Genomic DNA, 12,810 nt, shown 5'->3' on the forward strand with positions numbered 1-12,810 from the left:
CTGGCAGTTCCAATGATGGCCCAGGACTGCAGCCAAAAGTATTTTGCCCAGAATTCAAAAGGGCTGTGTCCAAGGAAGTGGGCCTTCCTGCCAGGGAGCTCTAGAGTCTAAAGGCAATAGGGCTTAGGGGAGGCTTTTGTGGTTCTTGAAAAGAGTCCACCCCCTTTGGTTCCCCACTGACATTTGTATGATGAGACAGAGTGGCCAGGCCAGGACACATACCTTTGTGAGTTGCCATCCCAGGCCCAGATATTTTATTTTATTTATTTATTTATTTCTAAAGATTTATTTATTTATTTATGCAAGCACTGGGTACAGTCAGAAGCGCAGGAGGGTGAGAGAATTCACCAGAGCCAGAGCAGGGAGCAGAACAGACAGAAGGACCGAAGTACACTGCTGAGGGGAGCAGCGGGCGGCAGGAGAGGTCTGCACGCCATGTGGGACCCTCCTCTGGTGGCCGGGGAGCAGCCGGGGATCGAACCGGTGCTGCAGAGGCTGCGGGCAGCTTCGCAACCCAGCGCTCAACCGCTGCACCACCAGGGAGGCCCAGGTCCAGATATTTTGTTATTTTGCTTTTGGACATGCAATATGCACACAGAAAAGTACAGTTTGACAAGGCTAACAGAAAGAACCATGTAACCATGAGCCAGATCAATAAATCAAATATTATAAGCCCTAGGAGCCCTCTTGGTGCTCCCCCACACTTCCCATGACCAAGGAAACCCCTCGCCCAACTCTGGCATTGTAAGTTCCTTTTACCTGCATTGGGACTTCAAGACACTGTAGGCTCTCCCGTGGGTCTGGCTTCCCCCAGCAGTGTTCTGTGAGAGTTCATGGTGGGAGTTCTGCAACGAGGATAAAACACAGTCAGTTACTCATTCCACTGCAGGGCCATTTGCCTGGGACTACGAGCCTTCAAACTTGCTTTTCCGGAGATGAAAGCTCAATACTACAACATGCATACATGTTTTGCTTGTCTCTCCAGGAGAACTGCTGATTCCCAGCCATTCTTGCTGAGACTTTGAAACTGGTGAAATAAGGTGGACTCTTCACATGTGTGATCCCAGGCAGGTATGGAAGGAGAAAGCTAAGACTGACCATAAGGAAGCAGAGGCCAGATACTGTGACGAGCTACTGTCTCCCTGTCCTGAAAAGGCAGCATCCCCTTGTTGACCACAGGTGTGGCCATAAAGCCCAATGGATTAGGAGGAGAGGACAACAGAGTTCTCGGCACCTTGCTCCCACCATCCCCCAGGCCCATGTAGACATTTCCAGTTCCTCCCTGCAGAAGGAGTTACATTTTGACGGATTTGAGTATGAGGCATTGATCAGCCCTTGGTTACTGCAGGTAGCACCCATGGGCTCCAGGAGGTAGAATCCACCATCTGTTGCCCCTGCATTCACTGCATGTACCCTGCTTCACAGGGTTAAACAGCCTGCAGAATCTGGGCCTGCAGGCGTGGTGACCTCAGTATCCCTTCTCCTACTTGCATTTCCTCTTCCCCAAGAGAACAGACCTTGGTGGTAATGATTAGACATTGGACCCACCATGGATAGAGAAATTAGGGTTGCATTTGTGATCATTCCTTTGGGGGTCTTCTGGGACTGGAAATGATGAACAAAAAGACGTTGCTTCTTCATATAATCTGGTTATAATATCAAAATATTACCAACTAACCAGAAAAGAAACTGTCAAAAAAAAAGAAAAAGAATTTAATTAAAATGAATTTCCATCAAAAGACATCATTAGGAATGAAAAAACAATCAGGCAAAGTTGTTTATCATTCAATAAAGGACTAGTGCCTGAACACATAAAGAACCCCTACAATAAGAAAAAGACAATTTAAAACTGGCAGAAAGACTTGAATAGTGATTTCACAAAAAGGGATATGCAGAAGGTCAATCTATACATGAAAAACCACTTAATAGCATTACTTGGCAGGAAAATGCCACAAGAAGATGCCACATCATACCTACCAGAGTGACTAAAGTAATAACACCAAGTATTGATGAAAATGTGGAACAACTGTACACCACTGTTGATGCATAAATTGCCACAACAAATATGTAAGTCACATGGACCACCTAATAAATGAAAGCCAGCACTTGCCCTTTGAAGTTGGAGCCCCACTCGTGACACAAACCCAACAGAAATGAGGACTCAAGTCCCCCCAAAGTTGCAGTCAAGAATACCCACAGCAACTTTGTTTTTCTAACCCCAAATGGGAAACACAACAAAAGTCTTCCAACAGTAGAATGCTTCATTAAATAATGGTGTTTAAGAACACAGTGGAATACTAAGCAGCAAGGAAAACAACTATTATCTGCAATGATGTGAACAATTTTCACAGGCATCACACTGAATGAAAAGCTAAAAAAGTGCATATAATTTTGGATTCCATTATACAAAATACAAAACCAAGCAAAATTGGCTTGTAGTGCTAAAGATCAGAACAGAGGGGGTAATTGCCTGGAGCAGGCACCAGGATGTCTTCCTGATCTGGGTGTTGGTTAGGAGCCAGGGTACTGGGCTTCAAATCTGCAGGTACAGCATTGAAGACCTGTACTGTCAATCAACATTGTCCATAAAATTCTAGACAATGCAGTAAGACAAAGAAACGAGGCAAAAATACTGGAAAGTAACCAAACTGTCATTATATTAATTGTCCTTTTCGAGCAATAAGAGAAGACAGTAAGATTTTAGAGTTGTATCTTTAAAATTCAGCTTTAATCTGTTTATGCACACTTAACATGTGTGTGAGCTTGGGTGTATGTCTGTGTGAGAGGGAGTGTATAAGAATAGGAAACCTATCATTTCACCCAGATGTAGCCAAGAACAGTAAGGGTCCTCAGCCAATAATTTAATCCAGTCTTTTCTGGATTGTTCCTTTTTCTAAGCCTCTAATTGTGTTGCTAAGTGAGCAGTCTTTAAAGGAAAGAGATCTTTGTCTGCTTTCTTATCCTGCTGTGCCTGGAAGGAAGCAGGAAAGGAACAAAAGATTAAATACTACTCTGGATAATGGTGTGATTTACAGATTCCATGGAAGGGGGTGTGTTCTTTGCTAATTAAGAGACTGTTAGGAGACATTTTCTTCCTCCCTGTGACAAGCGCTACTGTTTGTCCTTAAGTACATGTTTGTGTTCCATTCCAGAAATATTTCTGTACCAGGCACAGATAATGTCTAGATGAATTAAACATAAACACATCAACAAAATTATTTAAATTATTTCAATAAGATCGAGAATAACAATTCTAAAAACATGGAGAAGAAAGTCTTGTTCCTCAGAAGTCGGAACATGGCTGATTTAACCATGGCAAAACACCACATTTCTTAGACTAAGAAGCACCACAAATATTAAGAGAGGAAGAAGTCACTGGTGGAAAAAAAAAATCACAACTGAAATGACCACCTGAGATTGGTTTGGATAGGGTACCTAAAGTTCTAGTCTCCAATACTGCAGAATGTGACCTTATTTGGAAAAAAAGGTATTGACAGATGTAAGCAAGTTAAAGTGAGGTATAAGGGAGAACCCTATTGCAATTTACCCAGTGTCCTCACAAAAAGGAGATTTGGACAAAGATACACACAGAGGGAAGATGGCTCTTCAAAGATGGAGGACTGACATAACCCATCTCCAAACCAAGGAACTCCAGAGATTCCCAGCAAACCACCAGGAACTAGGGAGCAGCAAGGAAGAACTCCCCTACCTATAGGGTTCAGAGGAGCAGGACCCAGCTGACACCTTGATTCTAGACTAGCCTCAAGGACAATAAGACAATAGTCTCTATTATTTTAAGCCACCCAGTTTGTGCTACTGCATTACTCTAGGGAACTAATTCCGTTAAGCTTCTAGATACAGAAAGTTCTCATATATCAGGAATAAGAAGGATGAAAACCAATATAAAAATGATCCCAAGATATAAACAAATGAGTCATCTAAAGGTACCCATAGCCATTTGTGACATTGTGACTTATAATAAAAATGTATCTTTGTCTTCATTCATAGTTCCTGGCTCACAGCACCAAAACACTTGGAATTACCTGACCATAAGAGCAATGGGAACATTTGCTACAAAATCCGGTCAATTTCAGTTCCTGAAATTGCTTCAGAGTCATAAGCATGTTATTCATAACAACTCCCTTTCCACTCCAACTGGGTTTATGTTACTGATGTGGTTTTTGGAAACCCCCCCAAAGATTGGGGTGGGGGTACTGGCTATGAAAGGACCAACCATGGACAGAGGGTTGAAACTTTAGTCCTAAAGCTCTATCCTCCATCTCTTGTAAGAGGTGAGATGCCAATGATTTAATCAATTGTGCCTATGTAATGGAGAGTCCATAAAACCCACCCAAAACAGGGCTCATATGGATGGTTAACTTGTCAACATAAACTTGAGAGTCAGTTTGTTGATATCAAGGTAGCTTACTGAGATTTTGCTTGGGATTCCACGAAGTCTGCAAGATCAGGTTGGGAAAGGCTGACATCTTAACAATATGGTCTTTCTATCCGTGGACAAGGTTACTTGCTGCTTAAATCTTCTTTTTTTTTTTTTTCTCATCAGAGTTTCATAGTTATCCTCTACAAAGCTCTAGATTCTTGTTCTATAATATAATCTGGGTCCCTGTTTCAGAGATCTTGTGCTCCTTTGGTTAGATTTACATACAAATATTTCATTACTTTAGGTATATTTATAATATATATGTTATATATATTTATAATATATATGGTATATATAATATACATTATAGATTTATATGTAAATATTTTATGTAAATATATTTATTAATATATAATTATAAACATTACATAATTATATAATTATGTAAATATATATTTATAATAAATATAATCTATATTATATTTATAATATATTTATAATATATATGGCACTTTGCTTCTAACTTCAAAATCCAATTGCTCCTTGCTAATATATGGGAAAGCAATTGACTTTTTATATGAATCTTATATCCTGCATCTTTGCTATAATCACTTATTAGTTCAAAGACTTTCATTTGAGTGATTGGAATTTTCTACTTAAATAATTACATCATCTGCTAACAAAGATAGTTTTCTGTCTTTCTTATAAATCTGTATCTCTGTGGTTTCTCTATCTTGTCTTCTTATATTAGCTAAGGGGTCTAGTATGATGTTGAACAGGAGTGGCAAGAGGCACCATCCTTGCCTTGTTCCTTATTTTACAGGATGATGTTCACTGTTTATTTTTGTATGTTCTTTATCAAGTTGAAGATATTTCCCTTATTCCCATTGCTGTGTTATTTTTAAATCATGAATACTGTTGGGTTTTGTAAAGTGCTTTTCTCTATATCTGTTGATATAATCATATAATCTTCCTCTTTAACTTGTTGATACGATGTATTACATTAATTGATTTTTGAATGTTGAACTGGTCTTGTATACCTGGAATAAACTCCACTTGATCACAGTGAATAATTCTTTCTATACATTGTTGGATTTGATTTGCTAATATTTTGTGGAAATATTTAACATTTATCATCTTTATAATATTATGTCCATGAGGGATATTACTATGCAACTTCCTTATAATGGTCTTGATGTTGGGATAATGTGGTCTTGATATTAGAGTGATGGTGACCTAGGAGAAGGAGTTAGGAAGCCACTCCTTGGCTTCTTCTATTTGGACAAGACTATGAAGAATTTGTATAACTTGTTCCTTGTACATTTTATGGAATTCACCAGTGAAACCATTGGAATCTAATACTTTCTGTTTGGGAAGATTATTACGTATAAAAGCAATTTCTTTCATCAATATTGGTCTATTTCTCCTGGTACGAGTCTCACTAGATTTTGTCTTTCAAGAAATTGATCCATTTCATCAGTTACCAAATTTGTGGGTAGAGTTGTTCATAATATTCCCACATTATCCTTTTAAAACCCATGCATCAGTAGCAATGGCCCCTGTTTCATTTCTGACAATAGTAGCCTGTGTCTTTGCTCTCTCTTTCTTGGACAAGGTGGCAACAAAAATCTCTTTTTTTGATCTTTTCAAGGAATCAGCCTTTTATTTCATTGATTTTTCCCTATGCTTTCTAATTCATAATTTTATTGATATCTGCTCCAATGTTTCTTTCTTTTCTTTTGCTCAGTTTGAATTTAATTTGCTTTTCTCTTTCTAGCTTCCTATAATTATTGATTTTTAGGTCTTCTTTTCTAATAGTTTCATTCAATGCTTTAACTTATATTTGTTCTTGAGATTCTTGAGTGAATTTTTCAATTCAGTTTTTAGATTTCTTGAGTTTCTATTTGGCTTTCTTATCGAATTTCCATCTCTTCATTTATATTGTCTATTTGATGAGATGGTAGTCATGATTCCCTTTAGTTCTTTGTCCATGGTCTCCTTAGCTCTTGGAGAATGTGTCAAGTAGTTGACTTAACAAGTCTTTTCCGGGGCCTCCCTGGTGGTGCAAGGGGTTAAGACGCAACCTATGAAGCTGTCTGCAGCCTCTGCAGCACAGGTTCGATCCCCGGCCAGCCAGGGAGCTACCCACATGGTGAGGCAGACCTCTCCTGCCTCGGAGGCTGCTCCCCTCTGCAGTGTACTTCAGTCAATCTGCCTGTTCTGTTCCCCACTCTGCCTCTGGTGAATCCTCTCACCCCCAGTACCTCTGGCCTGTACCCCAGCTCTTGTGTGCATAAATAAATAAATCTTTAAAAAAAAAAAAAGTCTTTTCTAATAAGTACAATCTCTGGACTACCTTAGTATCAGTTTCTATTCATTTCTTTTTTTTTTTTTTCTAATGCTTGGGTCATCTTTTCTTATTTTTTTGTATTTGTCTTAGTTTTATGTTGAAAATTGGACATTCTGAATATTATAATGCAGGAGTTGTGGAAAAAAATTCACCCCCTAATACCAGTTCTGCTGCTTGTTGTAGTTATTTGTCTGGTGACTTTCTGAATGAATTTTGTAAAGCCTGTATTCTTTGTTTTGTATGGTCACTGAGGTCACACTGAATGGCCAATTAGTGATGCAACAAAGATTCTCTTAAATGCCAGGGGAAAAAATTTCCCCATCTTTGCAGATAGGCTGTTTGTGTATTAGGGCATGACTTCAATACTCAGTTTACAACTCTACCTTAGCTTTCATATCGGGCTCATACAGAAGTGATAAAAGGTCTACTTCCCCCCGTTCAGTATTAGGTACCTGTACGGTGAACATGGGTTTCTGTCTCAGGGCCACCACCTAGTGGGGAATGGGATGAGACTAAACTACAAGGCCACTAAAGTCTTTCTGAAATTCAACTGGTTTTCGAGATTAAGAATGCCCCTGGCTGCTGTCAGCTTTTGGTTAATTCACAGCATTCCTAAGAAACTGATTCTGACCTTTTTTGCCAGTTAATTTATTGTTTTTGTGGGAAACAGATTTTGGTGTTCCCTACAGCATGTGCTTTTCATTTTTGCTTTTAACCTACACGTTTCTATCTTTTTTTTTTTTTTTTTTTTTTTTTTTAATCTTTTTTTTTTTTTTTTTTTTTTATAGAGGCATGCTTTATTTATTTGTTTGCTGGTTTGTTTGTTTGTTTTGTTTATACATGCACTGGGTACAGTCAGAAGCGTGGGAGGGTGAGAGAATTCACCAGAGCCAGAGCGGGGAGCAGAGCAGGCAGAAGGACCGAAGTACACTGCTGAGGGGAGCAGCGGGCGGCAGGAGAGGTCTGCACGCCATGTGGGACCCTCCTCTGGTGGCCGGGGAGCAGCCGCGGATCGAACCGGCGCCGCAGAGGCCGCGCGCAGTTTCGCAACCCAGCGCTCAACCGCTGCGCCACCGGGGAGGCCCCACGTTTCTATCTTTAAGAGGATTTCTTGTAGTCGGCGGATAGATGGATCTTATTTTTTTAATCCACACTCATAATCTCTGTCTTTTAATTTGTATATTTAGAGCATTAGTATTTAAGTTATGATTGCCATACTGGACAATACAGCTGTTTTCCAATCATTGCCCTTTTTCTTTGTTTTTTATTTTTCACCCACTCTTTTACTGTTTTTGGGGTTTCAATTTACATTTTATATAATTTGACTTTATCTCTTAGTGTATCATTATGCTTTTTAAAATAAAATTTTAATGGTTTCCCCAGAATTTGCAATATGCATTAACAGCTAAATTAAGTCTTCTTTCAAATAACATTATATTGTTTTATGGATAGTACAGATAGCTTATAACAGATTATTAGAGTATAAAATTATCCTTTCACTTACCCATATGCTATAATCCTCCAATAGATGGTAACTTGTGTTACTTTGAACAAGTATTTATTAATGAAAAATAAAAACAAAAACTTAACTTTGCCTTCATTATGCTCATCAATGATTTGTTCTTTTTTAAATGTAGATCAGAATTTCCATTTTCCCTCTCCTTAAGAAACCTCTTAACATTTCTTACATGTCAGGACTGCTGGCAATAAATTACTTTCAAAATTTTATGCCTTCAGGAGTTTCTTTCCTTATAGGGTATTGATAAGTTCTAGGGGGAGATTTTTAAGGCATCTATTTGAATCTTGATGAGAGGTACACTGTGAATTTTGCCAACATCAGTAGGAGAAATTGCCCATAAGGAGGATGGTCTCTGATAGGGACAAATGATCTGTGTCCCCAGAATCATCAAATGATCTGTGTCCTCTGATATCATCAGAGACAAGGCAAATAAAAGATGCTGAAGCATCATTTAATTAATTTGGTCAACTATTTTGATAGTTTCTGTCACTTTCTAGAATTATTTCCCCCTTTCGAGAGAAAGAGATGCCAACATGATATTTTTCTAAGAAACCTCGACCTCATAAATGAATAAGAGTTAAGGAATAAAGGCAGAGGGATGAGAAGGAGGGTCAATGGGGAAGGATGCTTCAGTGAAGAAGCAGAATGGGGGGCCAGGGGATACTGAGGGCCTGGAGGGGAGGAAGGTGGTGCAGGAGAGGATAAAGATGGCACCAGAAGTGGAGCATGAGCATATGGTTTCTGCTACTGGACAAAAAGAGAAAAAGGCAGGGGAAGAGAAGAGTTGGAAGCAGCTTTATCTTTCCTTAACTGCATGTTTACTTCAGTGAATTTTAAAATTTTATTTTGCAAAAAGACAATTTTAGATTCCTGGTAATATCTGGCTGTATCCAGATACCAATCAAAATAGTTGTAGCAAGTTTGTTACAGGATGCATTGCCTGTGGCAGGGGAAGGACCTAGCTTGCAGCCAACATCTTAGATGCTTTGGACTATAATTCCCAGTATGCCATGGATCAGACTCCCTGAATGGGTGCTGCTGGAAGGAGGGAGCAACTAGGCTGATCTGTGTTGGTGTGGAAAGAAGAGGAGAGAGACAGGGGTGGGGAAGTGGTTCCTGGGCCAGCTTTAGTGCCTTGGCAGGCGAGTTCTTCAAAGACATGATTCCACTTATATGGTGCATCTTGGCCTCCTTCTGTCCCAGTTCTCTGGGACCTGCCTGACCCCTCGCTTGTTGGTCCTGATGCTATGTGCCTTGTACTCACTCTCCTGGCTACCATACTCTGGCCCAGCCTCTTTGGCATTTAACCAGGAATGGATGGGTGATTTCACAGTTTGACCAGAAGTCTGTTATTTGAAATCTTTCTCTTCTCTCTACCCTTTGAATTTCTCACCATCCTTAAGGGGTTAAGAGTCTGCTTTCTTTGCCTTTATGTGCACAGGCTGCACAGACCTTTAAAATGGGCAACATGGATTTTCCCCTTAACAGTGTGGGGTCCCTGAGTGCCTCTAGCTTTTGCCTGGTCTGGTTTTTCACTGCCTGACTGGAAACGAAAATGAACCTTACAATAATTTCAGGCCCGAGGCTGTCCAATTCAGTTTTGTTTTGTTTTGTTTTTAAGTTCACTTTATTAAAAATAAAATTTATTTATTTGTAGAAGAACTGAGGTGTAGGCTAGAGGTGGGGGGTTGTTTTTGAGAGGATTCACCAGAGACAGAGTGGGGAGCAGAACAGGTGGATTGACTAAAATACACTGCTGAGGGGAGCAGCAGGCCAGACAGGAGAGGTCTGCTGCGCCATGTGGGTCACCTCCCTGGCCGGGGATCGAACTCAGGCCACAATGGCTGGTGATAGCTTGACAGCGCTGAGACTTTAAACCCTGTGTCACCAGGGAGGCCCCCTGTCCAATTCAGTTTTAAGTAAGCTTGGGGAGGTTGAAAGTTCCCCATAATGGCCTCGGGAATTTTAAAACTACTTTTAGTTAATTTGGTCCACTTAGAAGTATGTGTGAAGAAGGACTCTGGTTCAGATACATGAAGCTAGCACAGCAGGGTTTCTGAGGAAGAAATGTCCTTAAAGCATTTTGATAACTGGGATCCCTTTTTCTCTTATTAGTAGAGCCCAGAATTCCTAAACAGAATGGTAGGAAGCCCTTATTCCAAAAGGGAATCAGGTTAAAGGCCCGCTCAAGAACTTAGACTCAACAGTACAATTGTCAATAAGGAAACAGCTGTTTTCCAACACCCTGCTGCTAACTGGAGCTCAGACTTGCCACAACCCCAGGTTGGAACAGTCTATTCCCCCAAGGGTCGGATCAAAGTTTAACAGAGATATAATGAGAATGAGCTAATTTCAGAATTTGCTAATGGCCCATATGGTTCCAGTGAGACAGTCCAACCTCCTGTTGCCGCCTGAGCGCCACAGAGTGATACCCCCAGATTTTAAAAAAAGGCCTTAGATAAAAAGAAAAATCTCCAAATACCCATTCTGGAGAGCTTACTACAATGGCAGACCTCAGATGCAAGGGAAGACTTACCCTAGATCCCAGGATAAGAGAGAACCCGGCAGGCTCGGTGGACACCAGCACCTGCTTCCCCACCAGCCTCAGTGTCGTTGACTTGCCCGTGTGTTTACCTCAAACAGAAAGCAACTGATTTCACCAACAAAATGGATTTACTTGGAAACTATAAAAAAAACATTTTGGGTACAAACACTCTCTTGACAAAATTTGGTCTCCTCTATGAAGCTGTCCGCAGCCTCTGTAGCACGAGTTCGATCCCCGGCCGGCCAGGGAGCTACCCACATGGTGTGGCAGACCTCTCCTGTCTCGCCCACTGCTCCCCTCAGCCGTGTGTTTCAGTCAGTCTGCCTGTTCTGTTCCCCACTCTGTCTCTGGTGAATCCTCTCCCCGCAACACACACACCTCTGGCCTGTACCCCAGCCAGCTCTTGTATGCATAAATAAATAAATCTTTAAAAATAAAATAAATTTTAAAAATTTAAAAAATTTTTAAAAATTAAAAAAAAAAAACAACAAACCAACCTTGTTTTCCTCAAAGACCAGGACTCCCTCAGCAATCCTGGGGAAGGGCTGCTCCTTGGGGGGGTGGGGGGGGATGCATCGTCACTTCCTGTGGCAGATGCAAGGCATGCTAGGTCCTGTAGTTTGCTGATTATGCACGTAGAGGGAATCCCTTTTGGCCTCTTGGACTCACTGATTTTAATTTTCACGTCTTTTACCCCATAGGCTTGCTTCTCTCATGACTCGAAGAAAACTCATTGGTTTTCCGTTTGTTCATTTTTCTTTTTCTGTTGCGAGGAAGGGAATGATGTCCAAGCTTCTGCGTTACAGCTGAAACTGGAAGTCATTTAGTGATATTGAAATAATATGCATGTATACTTCAAATAATACAATTTTTTATTACCTACTCTTTAAGAAACATTGCATTCTACATGGAAATTTATTTGTAAATGTTATACAGTGGCTCACAGACATTCAGGATCAGCTACACACATTGGTTTTCTCACATTTTCTTTTCAAGAGAAAGTTTTAACAATTTGAGATTGTTCCAGCTAACTTTGCATGCAGTTCTTGTCTCCAATTGCTGTGGTGCTTTATAATCTAGCAATTAAACAGTATAATTGAAATAAACAAAAGTAGCACCATGGTTACAAATTTAAGTTACTTCAACTGTCTCTTCATGCAACCAATTAAGGTTTTTTTATTTTGTTTAAAATTTAAAACAATGAGACAGTGCAGATTTCAAATGTAAGTAATCTTTTTGTTGATAAAGTGCAGATCTTAGATTCATATGGAATACTTTACTAAATTTGAGAGTATTTTTGAAATTGAAATTCTATCTTCTTTTTAAATTTGTGTTTCAAATCTAAATAAAAATAAAATTATAATTACTTTAAATCATTATTGAAATAATTTTATCACATAAAGAGAGAAAAGATCTACTCAGAGTGTTCAAGGGCAGTGTTACACCAGTGATTCAGAGCTTGCCTGACTCCAAAAGTCATGTTGTCAGTCAGGGCAGTTATGGGAAGGAAAGAGAAGTAGAAAGAGGAGGTGCCAGGTGATGAGTGATAAAGGGAGTTTGCTGGTACCCAAGTTTGGCTCCACAGAATAAAAGGGTTTGTCAGATTGCAAAGTGGACTGATAACAGTGCTCTGAATTTTGAGAAGGAGGCAGAATAATAGCAAAATTTTAGGCAGAAAAAACAAATTTCTTACAAAGGAATAAAAAATGACTTCTGACTTCTCATTTGCAATATTAGAAACTAGAAGATAAGCTATTGAAAGAAAATGATGCATGCACAAGAATTCAGGGCTCGTATTAGAGTATATCACTTATCTGAAACATTGAAATAGGTAATCTTTATTCCAAGAATGGAAAAAAAATGGATTAATATCAGGAAACCAAAAGGAGAAAACACAAATGGTTTCGTTAATATATACTGAAAAGGCAGTTAACCAAATTTCTAAGCTGTTCTTACTAGAAATTCAGGAAGCAAGGGAAATGATTTAATGAAAACTTTCCTCCAAAATTAATAAA

The sequence above is a fragment of the Talpa europaea genome, assembly GCF_964194135.1.
Source record: "Talpa europaea genome assembly, chromosome: 11".
Taxonomy (NCBI): Eukaryota; Metazoa; Chordata; class Mammalia; order Eulipotyphla; family Talpidae; genus Talpa; species Talpa europaea.